At 53.9% G+C, this 23,089-nt stretch overlaps 1 pseudogene; it reads left to right on the top strand.

Moving 5' to 3' along the window:
- The first annotated feature begins 4,215 nt into the window (after positions 1 to 4,215).
- On the top strand, positions 4,216 to 22,466 carry LOC140193631 (WD repeat-containing protein 74-like; annotated as a pseudogene).
- Positions 22,467 to 23,089: the final 623 nt, after the last annotated feature.

Below are 23,089 nucleotides of genomic sequence, written 5' to 3'. Positions count from 1 at the left end.
TCAATAGATGGTTATGAGAGAGTGAGGCTACTTGGAATACTGTGGCTGAGCTCTGGTCGCCTCGTTAGAGGAGGCATGTGAAAGCTTCAGAGATGGTGCGGAGGATATTTGCCAGGACGCTGCCTGGAGAGCTTGAAACATGAGGATAGATTGAGTGAACTTGGGCCTCTCTCCTTGGAGGATGAGAGGTGACGACAGAAATGTACAGGATGATCTGAGACACAGATCGAGTGGACAGCCAGAGACTATTCTCAGGGCAGAAATGCTAATACAAGAGATTGGAGGAAAGTATAGGGGGGTGTCAGAGGTAGGTTTGTTACACGGAGAGTGGTGGTGTGTGAAACGTCCTGCCAGGGGTGGTGTAGAGACCAGATACATTAGGGACATTTAAGGTGATCAGGGGTAAGTGGTGGGTGTGTGGAACGTCCTGCCAGGGGTGGTGTAGAGACAGATACATTAGGGACATTTAAGGTGATCGGAGGTAAGTGGTGGGTGTGTGAAACGTCCTGCCAGGGGTGGTGTAGAGACAGATACATTAGGAACATTTAGGTGATCGGAGGTAAGTGGTGGGTGTGTGGAACGTCTGCCAGGGGTGGTGTAGAGACAGATACATTAGGAACATTTAGGTGATGGGAGGTAAGTGGTGGGTGTGGGAACGTCCTGCCAGGGGTGGTGTAGAGACAGATACATGAGGGACATTTAAGGTGATCGGGGGTAAGTGGTGGGTGTGTGGAACGTCCTGCCAGGGGTGGGGTAGAGACAGATACATTAGGAACATTTAAGGTGATGGGAGGTAAGTGGTGGGTGTGTGGAACGTCCTGCCAGGGGTGGTGTAGAGACAGATACATTAGGAACACTTAAGGTGATGGGAGGTAAGTGGTGGGTGTGTGGAACGTCCTGCCAGGGGTGGTGTAGAGACAGATACATTAGGGACATTTAAGGTGATGGGAGGTAAGTGGTGGGTGTGTGGAACGTCCTGCCAGGGTGGTGTAGAGACAGATACATTAGGAACATTTAAGGTGATCGGAGGTAAGTGGTGGGTGTGTAGAGACAGATACATTAGGAACATTTAAGGTGATCGGAGGTAAGTGGTGGGTGTGTAGAGACAGATACATTAGGGACATTTAAGGTGATCAGAGGTAAGTGGTGGGTGTGTGGAACGTCCTGCCAGGGGCGGTGTAGAGACAGATACATTAGGGACATTTAAGTGACTTTTAGATGGGTGCATGGGTCATAGAAAAATGGAGGGTTTGTGAGAGGGAAAGGTTAGATTGATTTTAGAGTAGTTTAAAAGGTCTACCCTACATTGTGGGCTGAAGGGCCTGTACTGTTCTGTGCCCTGTTACAGAGAAAATCATCACCATGCCATCCAGACAGATCAGTCCATACACAAGTACATTGAGGTAGAAAAAAGAAAAACCCAAATGCACAGTATATCCTCAGTGGCCACTGAATGTGTTCAGAGATGCTCTTCTGCACATCACTGTTGTAACCTGTGGTTATTTGAGTTACTGTCAGTTTGAGCCAGTCTGGCCATTCTCCTCTGACCTCTCTCATTAACAAGGTGTTTTCACCCACAGAACTGCCACTCACTGGATGTTTTTATTTTTCACACCATTCTCTGTAAACTCTAGAGAGTTCTCTGTAAACTCTAGTGTGTGAAGATCCCAGGAGATCAGCAGCTTCTGAGATACTCAAACCACCCCGTCTGGCACCAACGATCATTCTACTGTCAAAGTCACTTCGATCACATTTCTTCCCCATTCTGATGTTTGGTCTGAACAACAGCTGAATCTCTTGACCGTGTCAGCATGCTTTTATGCACTGAGTTGCTGCCACGTGATTGGCTGATTAGATATTTCCATCAACGAGCCGGTGTACAGTTGTACCTGATAAAGTGGTCACTTAGGCGGTTTTAGTCTTTCCACAGCCATGACAGTTCTTGGCATATTTTTCTATAGAATGATTGGTTTGCCATTGCCGCCTTCTGGGCAGTGTCTTTACAAGACGGGTGACCCCAGCCATTATCAATACTCTTTAGAGATTGTCTGCCTGGTGTCAGTGGTCACATAACCAGGACTTGTGATCTGTACCGGCTGCTCATACGACCATCCACCACCTGATCCCACGGCTTCACGGGACCCTGATCGGGGGGCTAAGCAGGTGCTACACATTGCCCAAGGGTGGCCTGCAGGCCAGCGGAGGGAAGGAGCACCTTACACCTCCTTTGGCAGAGACGTATCCCCACCCTGCACCCATTGGAGCATAGAACAGTAAAAGACAAGAACAGGCCCTTTGGCCCCGCAGTGTAGTGCTGAACCAACACAGAAGGTAATTAACTGGCCAACTGCATTGTAGACGCGTCATATTTTGCATGGAGGCCGGTGACCCGTGTGTGCCTCAGGGATCTGTTCTCTCCATGATTTTTATAAATGACCTAGATGAGGAAGTGGAGGGATGGGTTAGTAAATTTGCTGATGACACAAAGGTTGGGGGTGTTGTGGATAGTGTGGAGGGCTGTCAGGGATTACAACGGGACATCGATAGGATGCAAAACTGGGCTGAGAAGTGGCAGATGGAGTTCAACCTAGATAAGTGTGAGGTGGTTCATTTTGGAGGTCAAACATGATGCTGAATATAGTATTAATGGTAAGACTCTTGGCAGTGTGGAGGATCAGAGGGATCTTGGGGGTCTGAGTCCATAGAACAGTCAAAGCTGCTGCGCAGGTTGACTCTGTGGTTAAGAAGGCATACGGTGTATTGGCCTTCATCAATCGTGGATTGAGTTTAGGAGCCGAGAGGTAATGTTGTAGCTATATAGGACCCTGGTCAGACCCCACTTGGAGTACTGTGCTCAGTTCTCGTCGCCTCACTACAGGAAGGACGTGGAAACCATAGAAAGGATGTTGCCTGGATTGGGGAGCATGCTTTATGAGAATAGGTTGAGTGAACTCGGCCTTTTTTCCTTGGAGTGACGGAGGATGAGAGGTGACCTGATAGAGGTGTGTAAGATGCTGAGAGGCATTGATTGTGTGGATAGTCAGAGGCTTTTCCCCAGGGCTGAAATGGCTAACACGAGAGGGCATGGTTTTAAGGTGCTGGGGAGTAGGTACAGAGGAGATGTCAGGGGTAAGTTTTTTTTTTACGCAGAGAGTAGTGAGTGCATGGAATGGGCTGCCGGCGGCCGTGGTGGAGGCGGATACGATAGGGTCTTTTAAGAGATTCCTGGATGGTTACATGGAGCTTAGAAAAATAGAGGGCTGTGGGCAAGCCCAGGTAGTTCTAAGGTAAGGACATGTTTAGCACAGCTTTGTGGGCTGAAGGGCCTGTATTGTGCTGTAGGTTTTCTATGTTTCTAATTCCATCTTGCTAATGTCTAGGTACATAATGTCCATATCCATGTGTCTGTCTCAGAGCCCCTTTAATACCCCTATTGTATCTGCCTCCACTACCACCCCTGGTAACATGTTCAAGGCACCTACCACTTCCTGTAAAAAAGAACAAAGCAACTTGCTCCCTCTCACCTTAATTGTAGCCAGGGCATCAAAGGTTATGCTGAGAAGGCGGGGCAGTGGGACTAAATGGGATAAAATGGATCAGCTCATGATAAAATGGAGCAGACTCGATGGGCCGAATGGCCTACTTCTGCTCCTTTGTCTTATGGTCTTAATTGCACAGAGTCTGGGGATCAGACACAATCTGATGCGAAGAAGAGGAGGAATTCTATATTCAATGCAGTACTGTGCAAAATTCTGAGGCACATATATTTGCTGGGGCGACTAAGACTTTTGCAAAGTCCTGTGTTTGTCAACGTGGAGCGGAGAGCGAGTTTGTGAATCTGGCGGGAGCAAAGGATGTGGGGAATGGTGAGGGTGGAGGGCTGCGGGAGGGGTGAGGGGACAGGGGGCAGAGAGGAAGTGTCGGGACGCGGGTGGCACAAATGCAGACGCACCCAGCATCTTTCATGTTCCTGACCCCAGAAAGCCACGAGTGTCCTCGAGGCTGAGATGAGTGGGTTGCGGACGCTGGCGAGTTGTGGGGAATGGGAAGGCCACGATCTCAGTGAAGGGCAGGGCAGGCGCAAGGGGCCAGCGTGACTACAGTCACAAGTGGAGTCTGAAACGACAGGAGGTAACTAGGCCACTCTGCCCATCCGGACTGCTCCGCCATTCAGTCATGGCAGCGTACGAGGGGAGGGAAGGTGGGAGTGATGGTATTTTTGCACTGGGGATGGGTATTGGGCTGAAGGGCCTGTTGTTACAAGAGGCAAGTGTGACCTCTCATCTCCCCGAGCCTGCCTTTCTCAGTGTGACCCTCCGCGATGTCTGTAACAGTCACCTTTGTCCTCTCTGCAGCTCCCTTATCACCTGCGTGGAGTCGGGGCTTCTGAAAGTTTGGCAAGAAGGGTCGACCGATCATGTAAGGATGGTTTGGGGGTGGTATTGATAGCCTAAAGAAGGGACCCGTGAGAGAGGGAACGCTGCCTCACGTCACCAGGGACCGCTAGTTTCCATTCCAACTCTGGCACTGCCTGTGTGGAGTTTGCACGTTCCCCCAAAGGCCTCATGGTCTCCGCCGCCCCGGGGTATTCCGGGTTCATCCCATACTGCGGGGATCAGTGGGTTAATTGCCCTGAGTGCGTGACTGAGGGTAAAAATCTGGGAGGGATTGTGGGGACAGAGGATTACAGAGGCGATTGATGAGGGGGATAGGATAGAACTGCGACTTGATAGGACTGAATGGCCTTCCCTGTTGTAGGAATCCGGGAGCTGGGAGGGGGCCGCAGGGCAGGGGAGCAGGTGATTTTGGAGGGGTGGAGGTCTGTTGGTGTCCCGATGAGTGAGGTGTTGGAGAGGCTGTGTCTGGGATATTGGAGACAGTGGGGTCCAGAGGGGGTAATCGTCACCAAATCAGGTGGGCAGGAGGCAGGGTCAGTTGGGGGGGTGGGGGGATAGTGTTCAGGAATCTGGAGCAGATCAGTGGAGAGGTGTCCGCGAGCTGAGGACGATGAACTGGGTGGTGGAGTAATGTGTGAAGGGCTTGGTGTGTGCGCGGGGGAGCTCACGTGCATCGTTTTCACCCTGCAGACCGAGGTGCAGGTGGGTGCCAGAGTCTGCCGGATGCGGCAGAACCCGGAGAGGAGGGAGCACGTGGCCACCGGAGGCAAGGAGAACGAGCTGAGAGTCTGGGACCTGCAGAGGCCGCAAGAGACTGTGTTCACGGCGAAGATGTAAGCCCCTGGGGTCATCACACCCTGTCCCCACTTGCCCCGGTCCCCTCTCCTGTCTGCCCCCACCCCCCGTCCCCTCTCCTGTCTGCCCCCCCAGTCCCTCTCCTGTCTGCCCCCCACCCGCCCCCAGTCCCCTCTCCCGTCTGCCCCCCCCCATCCCTCGCCCATCTGCCCCCTCCGGTCCCCTCGCCCGTCTGCCCCCTCCGGTCCCCTCTCCCGTCTGCCCCCCCCAGTCCCTCTCCCGTCTGCCCCTCCGTCCCCTCTCCCGTCTGCCCACTTGTCCCCTCTCCCGTCTGCCCACCTGCCCCCCCCCCCCACCCAGTCCCCTCTCCCGTCTGCCCCCCCCCCGTCTCCTCTCTCATCTGCCCACCCCCACCCGGCCCCTATCCCTTTCATATATTTTCTATCTGCCACCCCTCTCCGATCCTTTCTTCCCCCTTCCCCCAGTCGGTCCGTTTGACGCTGTCTCCTGCTCTATTGAAGGTACGTAATGACTGGTTGGATCTCCGCGTTCCGGTTTGGGTGAGGGACGTACACTTCATCCCAGCTTCCGACAAACTTGTCACCTGTACAGGACACAGCCAGGTGAGTGCTGACTCGTTCTTGACCCTGAACTCTCACCAAACGGCCGCATGGTTCACCACAGAAACTCGTATCTGGATGACCAGACTGTGGAATCGTGCACATTGTGTGGGAACGGTGTTCCCTCTGGGAAGTGCTCAGCCCTGAACTTGGTGATTGATTGTTACACACCGTAGCCCGGTGTTACACAGTGACGGACCCGTCCCCACCGGTACCGTACCCCGGTGTCGCACAGTGACTGACCCGTCCCCACCGGTACCGTAGCCCGGTGTCGCACAGTGACGGACCCGTCCCCACCGGTACCGTACCCCGGTGTCACACAGTGACAGACCCGTCCCCACTGGCACCCCATCCTGTTTGAACAGAATATCTGTTCCGTCAGCAGTGACGTTTTGTGCCCACAGGTCCGTGTCTACGACCCCAGTGCTCAGCGCCGACCTGTTCTGGAGATGACGTATGGCGAGGTTCCATTAACCGCTCTCTCACTGACGCCTGATGCCAAGTGAGTCAATGTCGTGTTCTTTGCATCTCTCCTTCCTCTGGAAGGTTTGGTGAGATGATGTACAACGTTCAATCCAATTATGTGTGTATCGCACCCCCCCCCCCCCCATTTCTTTATCCCTCCCACACCCTCTATCGCTCTCTCTGCCTCACTGGGACGTCTGTGTCACTGACGCCATTGTGTTTCTTGCCCCTGCAGTTCGGTCATTGTGGGTAACACCCACGGGCATCTGGCTGTCCTGGACCTCCGGAAAGGTAGGTGCTGTCTTCTGCGTCCCAGGGGCCTGCCTGAATGACCCCCCTCCCCGACCCCTCTGCCGCGCCCCCCCCCGACCCCTCTGCCGCGCCCCCCCCGACCCCTCTGCCGCGCCCCCCCGACCCCTCTGCCGCGCCCCCCGACCCTCTGCCGACCCCTCGGCTGCCCCCCCCCCCCCGCCAACCTGGCGCAGACTCTTCGGCCTGCCGTGGTGATCAGAGCCTGACACTCCATCTCTCCCCTCCCGGATTCGGCTGTTCACTCTGGGCTGCCGGCGGGTCCGCGGTCGTCACAGGGAAGTGTTCAGGTTTCTTGCACCTGAACGACAAGCTCCCGTCGGTAGAAAGAGACCAGCCCGCCCGCTGGTGCCTGCCCCACACTTTCCCAGAACAGAAGTGTTCTCCCTGCAGGTCTCGAGCCGAGATGCCGACAATTCCTCCCCCTCACAGATGCTGCTCGACCCACCGAGTTCCAGCAGACTGCCCCTGCCCCTCATTCCAGTTCCTGCAGTCCTTTCTGTCTCGGGAAGTATATCACCTGCAGTTCAGTGACCTTCCATCCCGGGATTCCAGAGGGGCAGAGGTGAAGCCCTTCGGGAGGGCGTGGAGAGCGGCAGAACAGGGGGATCTGGGAATACAGGTCCAGAGTTCCTCGAAAATGGTGTCACACGTAGACAGGGTCAGAAGGAAAGCTTTTGGCACATTGGCCTTCATAAATCAAAGTATGGAGTACAGGAGATGGGATGTTAACTTGAAGTTGTATAAGATGTTAGTGAGGTCTGATTTGGAGTATTGTGTGCAGTTTTGGTCACCGACCCACAGGAAAGCTGTAAATAAGGTTGAAAGAGTACAGAGAAAGTTTACAAGGACGTTGCCTGGTCTGGATGACTTCGGTTGCAGGGAAATATTTAATAGCTTAGCATTTATTCTTGGATTGCAGAAGATTTGATAGAGATATACAAAATTCTGAGGGGTATAGACAGGGTAAATGCAAGCAGGCTTTTTCCACTGAGGTTGGGTGGGACTGCCACAAGAAGTCATGGGTTAAGGGGGAAAGGTGGAAAGTTTAAGGGAACTTGGGTGGGAACTATCTTCAATTTAAGGTTAGGTGAGGGTGTGGAAAGAGGTACCAGTGGAAGTAGAAGATGCAGGTTGGATTTCAATATCTAAGTGGAATTTGGACAGGTATATCCATGGCAGGGGTGTGGAGGGCTATGGTCCGGGTGAGGTCAGTGGGACTAAGCAGAGTTCAGCACGGAGAGATGGGCCAAAAGGCCTATTTCTGTACAGAAATGTTCCAGGCCTCCGTACCCCTGACACCGCGCCTTCCCAATATCCAGACTGTCCAACCCTGTCAGAAATGAAGAAGCTTCAGTCAGACCTGCTGTCACTCTCCAAAATGATCAAGGAAGCAGGCCTCCTCCATTCAGACCTCGTTCCACATCAAAACCACGTCCAGCCAATCTGATAGATCTTCTCAATGGCTGGCCTATCATTCATAGTCATACTTTACTGATCCCGGGGGAAACTGGTTTTCGTTACAGTTGCACCATAAATAATTAAATAGTAATAAAACATAAATAGTTAAATAGTAATAAAACCATAAATAATTAAATAGTAATATGTAAATTATGCCAGGAAATAAGTCCAGACCAGCCTATTGGTTCAGGGTGTCTGACCCTACAAGGGAGGAGTTGTAAAGTTTGATGGCCACAGGCAGGAATGACTTCCTATGACGCTCTGTGTTGCATCTCGGTGGAATGAGTCTCTGGCTGAATGTACTCCTGTGCCCACCCAGTACATTATGTAGTGGCTGGGAGACATTGTCCAAGATGGCATGCAACTTGGACAGCATCTTCTTTTCAGACACCACCGTCAGAGAGTCCAGTTCCATCCCCACAACATCACTGGCCTTACGAATGAGTTTGTTGATTCTGTTGGTGTCTGTTACCCCCAACCTGCTGCCCCAGCATATTCTTTAGGAAACTGTCGACAGTATCCCAGGTGTAGAGAGACCAGAACTGTCCACAGTATCCCAGGTGTAGAGAGACCAGAACTGTCCACATTATCCCAGGTGTAGAGAGACCAGAACTGTCCACAGTATCCCAGGTGTAGAGAGACCAGAACTGTCCACAATACCCCAGGTGTAGAGAGACCAGAACTGTCCACAGTATCCCGGGTATAGAGAGACCAGAACTGTCCACAGTATCCCAGGTGTAGAGAGACCAGAACTGTCCACCGTATCCCAGGTGTAGAGAGACCAGAACTGTCCACCGTATCCCAGGTGTAGAGAGACCAGAACTGTCCACAGTATCCCAGGTGTAGAGAGACCAGAACTTTCCACAATACCTCAGGTGTAGAAAGACCAGAACTGTGCACAACATCTCAGGTGTAGAGAGACCAGAACTGTCCACAATACCTCAGGTGCAGAGAGACAAGAACTGTACACAGTGTCCCAGAGGTAGAGAGACCAGAACTGTGCACAATATCCCAGGTGTAGAGAGACCAGAACTGTCCACTGTATCCCAGGTGTAGAGAGACCAGAACTTTCCACAATACCTCAGGTGTAGAGAGACCAGAACTGTCCACAGTATCCCAGGTGTAGAGAGACCAGAACTGTCCACAGTATCCCAGGTGTAGAGAGACCAGAACTGTCCACAGTATCCCAGGTGTTGAGTGATCCAAACTGTCCACAGTATCCCAGGTGTAGAGAGACCAGAACTGTCCACAGTATCCCAGGTGCAGAGAGACCAGAACTGTCCACAGTATCCCAGGTGTAGAGAGACCAGAACTGTCCACAGTATCCCAGGTGTAGAGAGACCAGAACTGTCCACAGTATCCCGGGTGTAGAGAGACCAGAACTGTCCACAGTATCCCAGGTGTAGAGAGACCAGAACTGTGCACAGTATCCCAGGTGTAGAGAGACCAGAACTGTGCACAGTATCCCAGGTGTAGAGAGACCAGAACTGTGCACAGTATCCCAGGTGTAGAGAGACCAGAACTGTCCACACTATCCCAGGTGTAGAGAGACCAGAGCTGTCCACAGTATCCCAGGTGTAGAGAGATTAGAACTGTCCACAATATCCCAGGTGTAGAGAGACCAGAGCTGTCCACAGTATCCCAGGTGTAGAGAGACCAGAACTGTCCACAGTATCCCATGTGTAGAGAGACCAGAGCTGTCCACAGTATCCCAGGTGCAGAGAGATCAGAACTGTCCACAGTATCCCAGGTGTAGAGAGACCGGAACTGTCCACTGTATCCCAGCTGCAGATAGACCAGAACTGTCCACTGTATCCCAGGTGTAGATAGACCAGAACTGTCCACAACATCCCAGGTGTAGAGAGACCAGAACTGTCCACAACATCCCAGGTGTAGAGAGACCAGAACTGTCCACAGTATCCCAGGTGTAGAGAGACCAGAACTGTCCACAGTATCCCAGGTGTAAAGAGACCAGAACTGTCCAGAGTATCCCAGGTGTAGAGAGACCAGAACTGTCCATAGTATCCCAGGTCTAGAGAGACCAGAGCTGTCCACAGTATCCCATGTGTAGAGAGACCAGAGCTGTCCACAGTATCCCAGGTGTAGAGAGACCAGAACTGTCCACAGTATCCCAGGTGTAGAGAGACCAGAACTGTCCACAGTATCCCAGGTGTAAAGAGACCAGAACTGTCCAGAGTATCCCAGGTGTAGAGAGACCAGAACTGTCCATAGTATCCCAGGTGTAGAGAGACCAGAACTGTCCATAGTATCCCAGGTCTAGAGAGACCAGAGCTGTCCACAGTATCCCATGTGTAGAGAGACCAGAGCTGTCCACAGTATCCCATGTGTAGAGAGACCAGAGCTGTCCACAGTATCCCAGGTGTAGAGAGACCAGAACTGTCCACAGTATCCCAGGTGTAGAGAGACCAGAACTGTCCACAGTATCCCAGGTGTAGAGAGACCAGAGCTGTCCACAGTATCCCAGGTGTAGAGAGACTAGAACTGTCCACAATATCCCAGGTGTAGAGAGACCAGAACTGTGCACAATATCTCAGGTGTAGAGAGACCAGAACTGTCCACAGTATCCCAGGTGTTGGGAGACCAGAACTGTGCACAATACCCCAGGTGTAGAGAGACCAGAACTGTCCACAGTGTCCCAGGTGTAGACAGACCAGCGCTGTCTGCAGTATCCCAGGTGTAGAGAGACTAGAACTGTCCACAATATTCCAGGTGTAGAGAGACCAGAGCTGTCCACAGTATCCCAGGTGTAGAGAGACCAGAACTGTCCACAGTGTCCCAGGTGTAGACAGACCAGCGCTGTCCACAGTATCCCAGGTGTAGAGAGACTAGAACTGTCCACAATATTCCAGGTGTAGAGAGACCAGAGCTGTCCACAGTATCCCAGGTGTAGAGAGACCAGAACTGTCCACAGTGTCCCAGGTGTAGACAGACCAGCGCTGTCCACAGTATCCCAGGTGTAGAGAGACTAGAACTGTCCACAATATTCCAGGTGTAGAGAGACCAGAGCTGTCCACAGTATCCCAGGTGTAGAGAGACCAGAACTGTCCACAGTATCCCAGGCGTAGAGAGACCAGAACTGTCCACAGTATCCCAGGTGTAGAGAGACCAGAACTGTCCACAATATCCCAGGTGTAGAGAGACCAGAACTGTCCACAATACCTCAGGTGTAGAGAGACCAGAACTGTCCACAATACCTGAGGTGTGGAGAGACCAGAACTTTCCACAATACCTGAGGTGTGGAGAGACCAGAACTGTCCACTGTATCCCAGGTGTAGAGAGACCAGAACTGTCCACAATATCCCAGGTGTAGAGAGACCAGAACTGTCCACAATACCTCAGGTGTAGAGAGACCAGAACTGTCCACAATACCTGAGGTGTAGAGAGACCAGAACTGTGCGCAATACCTCAGGTGTGGAGAGACCAGAACTGTCCACAATATCCCAGGTGTAGAGAGACCACAACTGTCCACAATACCTCAGGTGTAGAGAGACCAGAATAAGAGGTTCAGGAGGCTGGTTGAGATCCAGTGGGCTGTGCGTGAGCCTGCTCTTGTCGGTGAAGGTGTTGGCGAGTGTTGGTGCTGTGATCATCCTCTCTCTGTCTCTTCAGGGCAGCTGCTGCGGTGTTTGAAAGGGCAGGCGGGCAGCGTGCGCAGCGTCCAGTGTCACCCGTCCTTGCCTTTCGTGGCGTCCTGCGGGCTCGACCGCTTCTTGCGGGTGCACAATGTGGTCGACGGGAAGCTGGTGCACAAGGTGAGAAACCACACTCTTCCCCAGAGAGACCCAGCCCCATCAACACCATCAGAAGCATACACGGTCGGGATGGGTCTGATCAGAGACACTCCTCACCATCAGAAACGTACAGTGCAGGAGACCGGTCTGATCAGAGACCCTCACTGTCATAAACGTACACTGTGGGAGACCAGCCCCATTACTTAAGTATACGCTGCAGTAGTCTAACTCCATCGGAGAGCCCCCCAAAAACAGAAATACCTTGGCGGATTTGCTCCCATCAGAAACTCTTCCACACCCAACATCAGAGACCCCGGACTAGACCAACTGGAATCCCGTTTGCCGTGCTGTGGGATACCCTTTTCCAAGCCCTCCCGAACTCCTGACGCCCCCTTATCTGCCCCGCCCCGATAACTGTCACCACTCACTCCTTCTCTAATTCCATTTTCAGGTTTATTTGAAGTCTCGGCTCAATTGCCTTCTGTTCTCAAGTCGAGACAACTGGGAGGTGAGTGACTAGTCCGGGGTAACTGGGATTTAGTGTCCAGTCTGGGGCAACTGGGCTTTTGTGACCAGTCTGGGGCAACTGGGATTTAGCGACCAGTCCAGGATGACTGGGATTTGGCGACCAGTCCGGGGCAACTGGGATTTAGCGACCAGTCCGGTGCAACTGGGATTTAGTGACCGGTCTGTGGCAACTGGAATTTAGTGACCGGTCCGTGGCAATTGGGATTTAGTGACTGGTCCGGGGTAACTGTGATTTAGTGACCAGTCCGGGGTGACTGGGATTTAGTGACCAGTCCGGGGTAACTGCGATTTAGTGACCAGTCTGGGGTGACTGGGATTTAGTGACCAGTCCGTGGCAACTGGGATTTAGTGACCGGTCCGGAGTAACTGGGATTAGCTGACCTGTCCGGGATAACTGGGATTTAGCGACCAGTCCGGGGTAACTGGGATTAGCTGACCTGTCCAGGGTGTGTGGGAGATCTGTGTCCAAGCTGGTGGGGGGTGGGGTGTGGTGTAGGGCGGAGAGTTCGTGGGGATCCCCGGCTCCGTCAAGCATAGATTAACATAGAAACATAGAAAATAGGTGCAGGAGTAGGCCATTCGGCCCTTCGAGCCTGCACCGCCATTTATTATGATCATGGCTGATCATCCAACTCAGAACCCCGTCCCAGCCTTCCCTCCATACCCCCTGACCCCCGTAGCCACAAGGGCCATATCTAACTCCCTCTTAAATATAGCCAATGAACTGGCCTCAACTGTTTCCTGTGGCAGAGAATTCCACAGATTCACCACTCTCTGTGTGAAGAAGTTTTTCCTAATCTCGGTCCTAAAAGGCTTCCCCTCTATCCTCAAACTGTGGCCCCTCGTTCTGGACTTCCCCAACATCGGGAACAATCTTCCTGCATCTAGCCTGTCCAATCCCTTTAGGATTTTATACGTTTCAATCAGATCCCCCCTCAATCTTCTAAATTCCAACGAGTACAAGCCCAGTTCATCCAGTCTTTCTTCATATGAAAGTCCTGCCATCCCAGGAATCAATCTGGTGAACCTTCTTTGTACTCCTTCTATGGCAAGGATGTCTTTCCTCAGATTAGGGGACCAGAACTGCACACAATACTCCAGGTGTGGTCTCACCAAGGCCTTGTACAACTGCAATAGTACCTCTCCGCTCCTGTACTCGAATCCTCTCGCTATAAATGCCAGCATACCATTTGCCTTTTTCACCGCCTGCTGTACCTGCATGCCCACTTTCAATGACTGGTGTATAATGACACCCAGGTCTTGTTGCACCTCCCCTTTTCCTAATTGACCACCATTCAAATAATAATCTGTTTTCCTATTTTTGCCACCAAAGTGGATAACTTCACATTTATCCACATTAAATTGCATCTGCCATGAATTTGCCCACTCACCCAACCTATCCAAGTCACCCTGCATCCTCTTAGCATCCTCCTCACAGCTAACACTGCCACCCAGCTTCGTGTCATCCGCAAACTTGGAGATGCTGCATTTAATTCCCTCATCCAAGTCATTAATATATATTGTAAACAACTGGGGTCCCAGCACTAAGCCTTGCGGTACCCCACTAGTCACCGCCTGCCATTCTGAAAAGGTCCCGTTTATTCCCACTCTTTGCTTCCTGTCTGCTAACCAATTCTCCACCCACACCAATACCTTACCCCCAATACCGTGGGCTTTAAGTTTGCACACTAATCTCCTGTGTGGGACCTTGTCAAAAGCCTTTTGAAAATCCAAATATACCACATCCACTGGTTCTCCCCTATCCACTCTACTAGTTACATCCTCAAAAAATTCTATGAGATTCGTCAGACATGATTTTCCTTTCACAAATCCATGCTGACTTTGTCCGATGATTTCACCGCTTTCCAAATGTGCTGTTATCACATCCTTGATAACTGACTCCAGCAGTTTCCCCACCACCGACGTTAGGCTAACTGGTCTATAATTCCCCGGTTTCTCTCTCTCTCCTTTTTTAAAAAGTGGAGTTACATTAGCCACCCTCCAATCCTCAGGAACTAGTCCAGAATCTAACGAGTTTTGAAAAATTATCACTAATGCATCCACTATTTCTTGGGCTACTTCCTTAAGCACTCTAGGATGCAGACCATCTGGCCCTGGGGATTTATCTGCCTTCAATCCCTTCAATTTACCTAACACCACTTCCCTACTAACATGTATTTCGCTCAGTTCCTCCATCTCACTGGACCCTCTGTCCCCTACTATTTCTGGAAGATTATTTATGTCCTCCTTAGTGAAGACAGAACCAAAGTAATTATTCAATTGGTCTGCCATGTCCTTGCTCCCCATAATCAATTCACCTGTTTCTGTCTGCAGGGGACCTACATTTGTCTTTACCAGTCTCTTCCTTTTTACATATCTATAAAAGCTTTTACAGTCCGTTTTTATGTTCCCTGCCAGTTTTCTCTCATAATCTTTTTTCCCCTTCCTAATTAAGCCCTTTGTCCTCCTCTGCTGAACTCTGAATTTCTCCCGGTCCTCAGGTGAGCCACTTTCTCTGGCTAATTTGTATGTTGCTTCTTTGGAATTGATACTATCCCTAATTTCTCTTGTCAGCCACGGGTGCACTACCTTCCTTGATTTATTCTTTTGCCAAACTGGGATGAACAATTGTTGTCGTTCATCCATGCAACCTTTAAATGCTTGCCATTGCATATCCACCGTCAACCCTTTAAGTGTCATTTGCCAGTCTATCTTAGCTAATTCACGTCTCATACCTTCAAAGTTACCCCTCTTTAAGTTTCTTTTTACCTTTGTTTCTGAATTAACTATGTCACTCTCCATCTTAATGAAGAATTCCACCATATTATGGTCACTCTTCCCCAAGGGGCCTCTCACGACAAGATTGCTAATTAACCCTTCCTCATTGCTCAAAACCCAGTCCAGAATAGCCTGCTCTCTAGTTGGTTCCTCGACATGTTGTGACATTAAGTGAGCTGAGACAGCTTCCCGGTCTGTGCTCCCTCCCCACTGACCCTCCCTCAGTACCACCTCTGCCCGGGTGGCAGAACAGTCGGATGTGAGCCTTGCCCACGTCCCACCAGAGCCGCATGGAGGGGAAGCTTACCATCCCTCCTGCCAGGACTCCCAGAACGGCCGGAACAGTTCCCGGAACCGGCCGCCCTCCTGCAACCGGCTGTTGAAATGCCAGTCTGTGGACCCCACCCGTGTGGGCTGGGCATTCATCTCCAGCTGGCGGTCCGAGCACGCAACCGGCCACATCAATGCGGCCAAACCTGGGAGATGTGGACCCCGGAGATAGAGAGCTGGTCGATCCACGAGCCCCCATCCCTTCTGCGCCTCCGTGAGAAAGCTCAGCGATCAGGGTGAGGACGCCACCAGACATTGACCATGTCCGATGACACGACCAGGTCCCGATGCTCGGCTGCCCTGAGGGCCGGTGCGACCCCTCTCCTCGAGGGTGCAGTTGAAATAGCCGCCCATGGTACGCACTGGCTGCGACCTGTCGACTCCAGCACTGCGGACACCTCTCGGAAGAGGGCCGCCTGCTTCGGGCCAGTCTCAGGGGCGTACATGGAGCAGGAAGAGGAATAGGGCCGAGTCAGGGAGATGGGGTGGACGTGAGAGAAAATTCCCAACCGCACAGGGCCCAGCACCGGCTCCAGCTACATAAAAACCCTCCCCACCTTTATTCCCCGACTCAGGGCCAAAACCACACCCCTCGGTGACTTCAAATACAACAGCGTTTTCCTGTTCAGAGCCGCTACTGCAGCAATGCCCTCGCGGCCTCCGGCAGTCTCTCCCACGGCCTTTAGGGTGCCATTCCTAAAGACTGAAGAAGGCACGGTACACCGCACAGCGGTCTTTAATTTGAACGGGTGGTCCTGTGCGTCGGCTGCCGCTCCTGAGCCGGACTTGGACTGGGCCACCCAGCCATGGCGCAGTTCGAATTCAAAAAGTTCAAACAGTACCACTGGGGGTGAGCAGGGTGGGGACGGAGTCTACAGCCAGCAGAACACCAGCAAACAGTCAAAAAGACAGTTCAGAAACGAGACAGGACGGGAGGGGAGAAGTGGACGGGCAGCAAAGTCCGTTCGGTGTTCCTCAGCAGTCGCAAGGAGATGAAACTTTTCCCCAGCCGGTCCATTGCACCAAACTCCGATTCACCCAGATGCCCTGAGTTGGTGATCCAAACGGAAGATGTTTCGCATTGTTAGAAACTAAATAAATCCGGCCCCAATCCCAGCAGAGCCAGGCTCAAACCGTGGCAATCCACCGGCCGCACTCTCTGCTCAGCACCGAGAGACACAGACCCACAGTGAACCTCCCTCAGTACCACCCCTCCCACGGTCTGACCCTTCCTCGATACCACCCCACACAGTGTGACTCTCCCTCGGTACCACCCCTCCCACAGTGTGACCCTCCCTCGGTACCACCCCTCCCACGGTGTGACCCTCCCTCGGTACCACCCCTCCCACACTGTGACCCTCCCTCAGTACCACCCCACACAGTGTGACCCTCCCTCGGTACCACCCCTCCCTCGGTACCACCCCTACCACAGTGTGACCCTCCCTCAGTACCACCCCTCCCACACTGTGACCCTCCCTCAGTACCGCCCCACACAGTGTGACCCTCCCTCAGTACCTCCCCTCCCACAGTGTGACTCTCCCTCAGTACCACCCCCCCACAGTGTGACCCTCCCTCAGTACCCGCCCCACCCAGTGTGACTCTCCCTCAGTACCAACCCCCCACAGTGTGACCCTCTCTCAGTACCACCCCTCCCACAGTGTGACCCTCCCTCAGTACCTCCCCTCCCACAGTGTGACCCTCCCTCAGTACCACCCCTCCCACGGTGTGACCCTTCCTCGATACCACCCCACACAGTGTGACTCTCCCTCGGTACCACCCCACACAGTGTGACCCTCCCTCGGTACCACCCCTCCCACAGTGTGACCCTCCCTCGGTACCACCCCTCCCACAGTGTGACCCTCCCTCAGTACCACCCCACACAGTGTGACCCTCCCTCAGTACCTCCCCTCCCACAGTGTGACTCCCCTCAGTACCGCTCCACACAGTGTGACTCTCCCTCAGTACCACCCTCCCACAGTGTGACCCTCTCTCAGTACCACCCCTCCCACAGTGTGACTCTCCCTCAGTACCACCCCCCCACAGTGTGACCCTCCCTCAGTACCGCCCCACACAGTGTGACTCTCCCTCAGTACCACCCCCCCACAGTGTGACCCTCTCTCAGTACCACCCCTCCCACAGTGTGACCCTCTCTCAGTACCACCCCTCCCACAGTGTGACCCTCCCTCAGTACCACCCCTCCCAAACTGTGACCCTCCCTCAGTACCGCCCCACACAGTGTGACCCTCCCTCAGTACCTCCCCTCCCACAGTGTGACTCCCCTCAGTACCGCCCCACACAGTGTGACTCTCCCTCAGTACCACCCTCCCACAGTGTGACCCTCTCTCAGTACCACCCCTCCCACAGTGTGACTCTCCCTCAGTACCACCCCCCCACAGTGTGACCCTCCCTCAGTACCACCCCCCCACAGTGTGACCCTCCCTCAGTACCGCCCCACACAGTGTGACTCTCCCTCAGTACCACCCCCCCACGGTGTGACCCTCCCTCAGTACCTCCCCTCCCACAGTGTGACCCTCCCTCGGTACCACCCCCTCCCACAGTGTGACCCTCCCTCGGTACCACCCCCTCCCACAGTGTGACCCTCCCTCAGTACCACCCCCCCCACAGTGTGACCCACCCTCAGTACCACCCCTCCCACAGTGTGACTCTCCCTCGGTACCACCCTTCCCACAGTGTGACCCCCCCTCAGCACCACCCCTCCCACAGTGTGACCCTCCCTCAGCACCACCGCCCCACAGTGTGACCCTCCCTCAGTACCACCCCTCCCACAGTGTGACCCTCCCACAGTGTGACTCTCCCTCAGTACCACCCCCCACAGTGTGACCCTCCCTCAGTACCACCCCTCCCACAGTGTGACCCTCCCTCAGCACCACCCCTCCCACAGTGTGACCCCCCCCTCAGCACCACCCCCCACAGTGTGACCCTCCCTCAGTACCACCCCTCCCACAGTGTGACTCCCCCTCAGCACCACCCCTCCCACAGTGTGACCCTCCCTCAGTACCGCCCCACACAGTGTGACTTTCCTCAGTACCACCCCTCCCACAGTGTGGCCCTCCCTCGGTACCTCCCCTCCCACGGTGTGACTCCCCCTCAGTACCACCCCTCCCACAGTGTGACCCTCCCTCAGTACCACCCCTCCCACAGTGTGACCCTCCCTCAGTACCGCCCCACACAGTGTGACTTTCCTCAGTACCACCCCTCCCACAGTGTGACCCTCCCTCAGTACCACTTCCCCACAGTGTGACCCTCCCACAGTACCACCCCTCCCACAGTGTGACCCTCCCTCAGTACCACCACCCCCCCACAGTGTGGCCCTCCCTCAGGACCACCCCTCCCACAATGTGATCCTCCCTCAGGACCACCCCTCCCACAGTATGACCCTCCTTCAGTACCACCCTTCCACAGTGTGACCCCCCCTCAGTACCACCCCTCCCACAGTGTGACCCTCCCTCAGTACCACCCCTCCCACAGTGTGACTCTACCTCAGTACCACCCCTCCCACAGTGTGACCCTCCCTCAGCACCACCCCCCACAGTGTGACCCTCCCTCAGTACCACCCCTCCCACAGTGTGACTCCCCCTCAGCACCACCCCTCCCACAGTGTGACCCTCCCTCAGTACCGCCCCACACAGTGTGACTTTCCTCAGTACCACCCCTCCCACAGTGTGGCCCTCCCTCGGTACCTCCCCTCCCACGGTGTGACTCCCCCTCAGTACCACCCCTCCCACAGTGTGACCCTCCCTCAGTACCACCCCTCCCACAGTGTGACCCTCCCTCAGTACCGCCCCACACAGTGTGACTTTCCTCAGTACCACCCCTCCCACAGTGTGACCCTCCCTCAGTACCACTTCCCCACAGTGTGACCCTCCCACAGTACCACCCCTCCCACAGTGTGACCCTCCCTCAGTACCACCACCCCCCCACAGTGTGGCCCTCCCTCAGGACCACCCCTCCCACAATGTGATCCTCCCTCAGGACCACCCCTCCCACAGTATGACCCTCCTTCAGTACCACCCTTCCACAGTGTGACCCCCCCTCAGTACCACCCCTCCCACAGTGTGACCCTCCCTCAGTACCACCCCTCCCACAGTGTGACTCTCCCTCAGTACCACCCCTCCCACAGTGTGACCCTCCCTCAGTACCACCCCCCCAGTGTTACCCTCCCTCAGTACCACCCCTCCCAGTGTGACTCCCCTCAGTACCACCCCTCCCACAGTGTGACTCTCCCTCAGTACCACCCCTTCCAGTGTGACTCCCCTCAGTACCACCCCTCCCACAGTGTGACTCTCCCTCAGTACCACCCCTCCCACAGTGTGACCCTCCCTCAGTACCACCCCCCCACAGTATCACCCTCCCTCAATACCACCCCTCCCACAGTGTGACTCCCCTCAGTACCACCCCTCCCACAGTGTTACCTTCCCTCAGCACCACCCCTCCCAGTGTGACCCCCCCTCAGCACCACCCCTCCCACAGTGTGACCCCCCCCTCAGCACCACCCCTCTCACAGTGTGACCCCCCCCTCAGCACCACCCCTCCCACAGTGTGACTCTCCCTCAGTACCACTCCTCCCACAGTGTGACCCTCCCTCAGTACCACCCCTCCCACAGTGTGACTCCACTCAGTACCACCCCTCCCACAGTGTTACCCTCCCTCAGTACCACCCCTCCCACAGTGTGACCCCCCCCTCAGCACCACCCCTCCCACAGTGTGACCCCCCCCTCAGCACCACCCCTCCCACAGTGTGACCCTCCCTCAGTACCGCCCCACACAGTGTGACTTTCCTCAGTACCACCCCTCCCACAGTCTGACTCTCCCTCGGTACCACCCCACACAGTGTGACCCTCCCTCAGTACCACCTCCTCCCACAGTGTGACCCCCCCTCAGTACCACCCCTCCCGCAGTGTGACCCTCCCTCAGTACCACCCCTCCCACAGTGTGACCCTCCCTCAGTACCACCCTCCCCACAGTGTGGCCCTCCCTCAGGACCACCCCTCCCAAGGGCCAGGGTTCCCTCCACACCACACTGAGAGTTCTTTCCCAAGGTTTGCTGTCACTTCTCAGTGGTGAGGGGAAGCTGAACGCTTGCACACAGGAGGCAGATTCTGCTCTCATTGGGGTCGAATTGGGACAAGAGTCCGGTCTGCTTGCCAATCAGGTCTCAGGATGTTATTTTCTGTGAGGATGAGTGGAAGGGCTGTTGGAAAGATTTACAACCAAACCTTGTCACTGTAGTTCAGGGAACTGTTCAAGAGGAGTAAAAGAAGAGAAATTTCATTGTTGTTTGGTATTATATTGGCGGGGTGGAGATGCATCTCTGCCAAAGGAGGTGTGAGGTGCTCCTTCCCTCCGCTGGCCTGCAGGTCACCCTGGGGCAAGGTGTAGCACCTGCTTAGCCCCAGATCAGGGTCACATGAAGCCGTGGGATCAGGTGGTGGATGGTCGTATGAGCAGCCGGTGCAGATCACAAGTCCTGGTTATGAGACCACTGACGCCAGGCAGACAATCTCTGGAGAGTATTGATGATGGCTGGGGTTACGCATCTTGTAAGGACACTGCCCAGAAGATGACAATGGCAAACCACTCCTGTAGAAATATTTAACCAGCACAGTCATGGTCATGAGAGCAGGATCGCCCACATCATAACGATACAGCACTTAACGATGATGTCATACAACACGGCACATAACGAACGATAGTCTGGGGAATGGACATAATTATCTGTCGCAAAGATCGAGTGTCCCAAAGGCTGTGTTGTCTGCCTGGTACCTGGGTTTGGGTAATCTCACCTGACCTGCAGAGCACCTTACCATGGGAAGGGATTGATCCAGTTGTCTGAGCCATGTGGCTACCAACGATGTAGAAAGAGGGTCCAGTGGAGTATTTGTGTAGCTTGGGATTAAATTAAAACGCAGAACCAGGAAGATAGTTGTCAGTGGGTCTGCACACACACAAAATGCTGGAGGAACTCAGGTCAGGCAGCGACTGTGGAGGGGAATAAAGAGTTGATGGTTTGAACTGAGTTCCTTCATCAGAACTTCTGAAAGATGGTTGAGAGCCAGAGCGGTGGAGGACGCGTGGACACAGCAGCCAGAACGAACTCCTTTCTGCTTGGTGTGCGTGTTTGATTCAGCCCGAGGTGACATAGACAGTCCGCACTCCGCTGCGGAGAAGCACAGACTGTGCTGTGATGATGGACAAGCTCAGGGTGGGGGGAATCACTTTCCAGATGCCTCACCTCACCCCTCTGACGAGACCCGGATCTTCTGAGGCCCTGCACACGCAGCCTTGGCCATCGTAATGCTCACTGTGAAACTCTTCTTCCTCTTCACAGAGTCACAGAAAAGTACAGCGCAGAAACAGGCCCTTCGGCCCATCTAGTCTGTGCTGAAACATTTAACCTGCCAACTCCCGTCGACCTGCACCAGGACCATAGCCCTCCATAACCCTACCATCCATGTACCTATTCAAACTTCTCTTCAGCTTTGGAATAGATCTCGAGTGCACTTGTACTGGCAGCTGGTTCCACACTCTCACCACCCTCTGAAGAAGTTTCCCCTCATGTTCCCCTTAAACATTTCACCTTTCACCCCTGACCCATGACCTCAGTGGAAAAAAGCCTGCTTGAGTTTACCCGATCTATACCCCTCATAATTTTGTATACCTCTGTCAAATCTCCCCTCAATCTTCTCCGTTCCAAGGAATACAGTCCTACCCTATTCAATCTTTCCCTACAAACTCAGGTCTGCCAGTCCTTTTCTCTGTACTCCTTCAACCTTGTTTACATCTCGATCGTTTGCGTTTAGCAGGAGGACGTGGAGCCAGGGGTGGATGCAGACGTGAAGGAGGAGGAGGTTGACGAGATCTGGGACTCCATGGTAACCGTGGGCAGCCAGGCCCATCCGAAGCGGAAGGCGGAGCAGCCGCGGCAGGTGAAGCGGAAGAAGGCAGGCCGCGATTCCCAGGTGTAACCCGGAGGAGTGGGAACGCTGTATAAAATGGGTTCTTGTGTCGTATCTCAGTGCGTGTTCTTTCGTCTGTTGTCTTGCACTCCCCCCACCGCCGCAACACACCGTGCTGGGTTGGCATTGGCCTCCAACTGTCGGGGTGTGTGGGGGGCTGCATTCCTCCCCTCCCTCCCGCCCCAGCCCACATCCTCCGCTCTCTGTCAGAATGCTCGAGGGCTGCGGATCACTGCCAGGCACACTCACGTAATTCAGAGTGCACCCGGGAAGCCGCCTGCTCACACACGTGTAAATGTGCACGTGCACACACAAGCTACATTATGTACACATTCATAAGTGCACTACACATACTTAGCATGTAAATACACACGCCACATGTATGTGTGTACCCAGCATACTGGCATTCCTACACACAAGCTACATGTATGTACATTCCCACACAACATACACACGTGTACATGTTCGTATGTGCCCACACGGGCAGGAGCTTGGCTGTCCTGCAGCCAGTGACTTGACTTGACTCGCCTCGGGATGCTGAGATGCTCCCATGGGAGGGGCTGTTTGGCTGCTGCGTATGTAGCATGGACAGAGTGTGAAGGGGAAGACGCAGGGAGAATGAGAGACAGAGTGTGAAAGGGAAATGGAGAAATGCTCTCTGCTTGGCCCGTTATCTT

Source organism: Mobula birostris, unplaced genomic scaffold, assembly GCF_030028105.1.
Source record: "Mobula birostris isolate sMobBir1 unplaced genomic scaffold, sMobBir1.hap1 scaffold_644, whole genome shotgun sequence".
Lineage (NCBI taxonomy): Eukaryota > Metazoa > Chordata > Chondrichthyes > Myliobatiformes > Myliobatidae > Mobula > Mobula birostris.
This window is presented reverse-complemented; position numbering and strand designations above follow the sequence as displayed.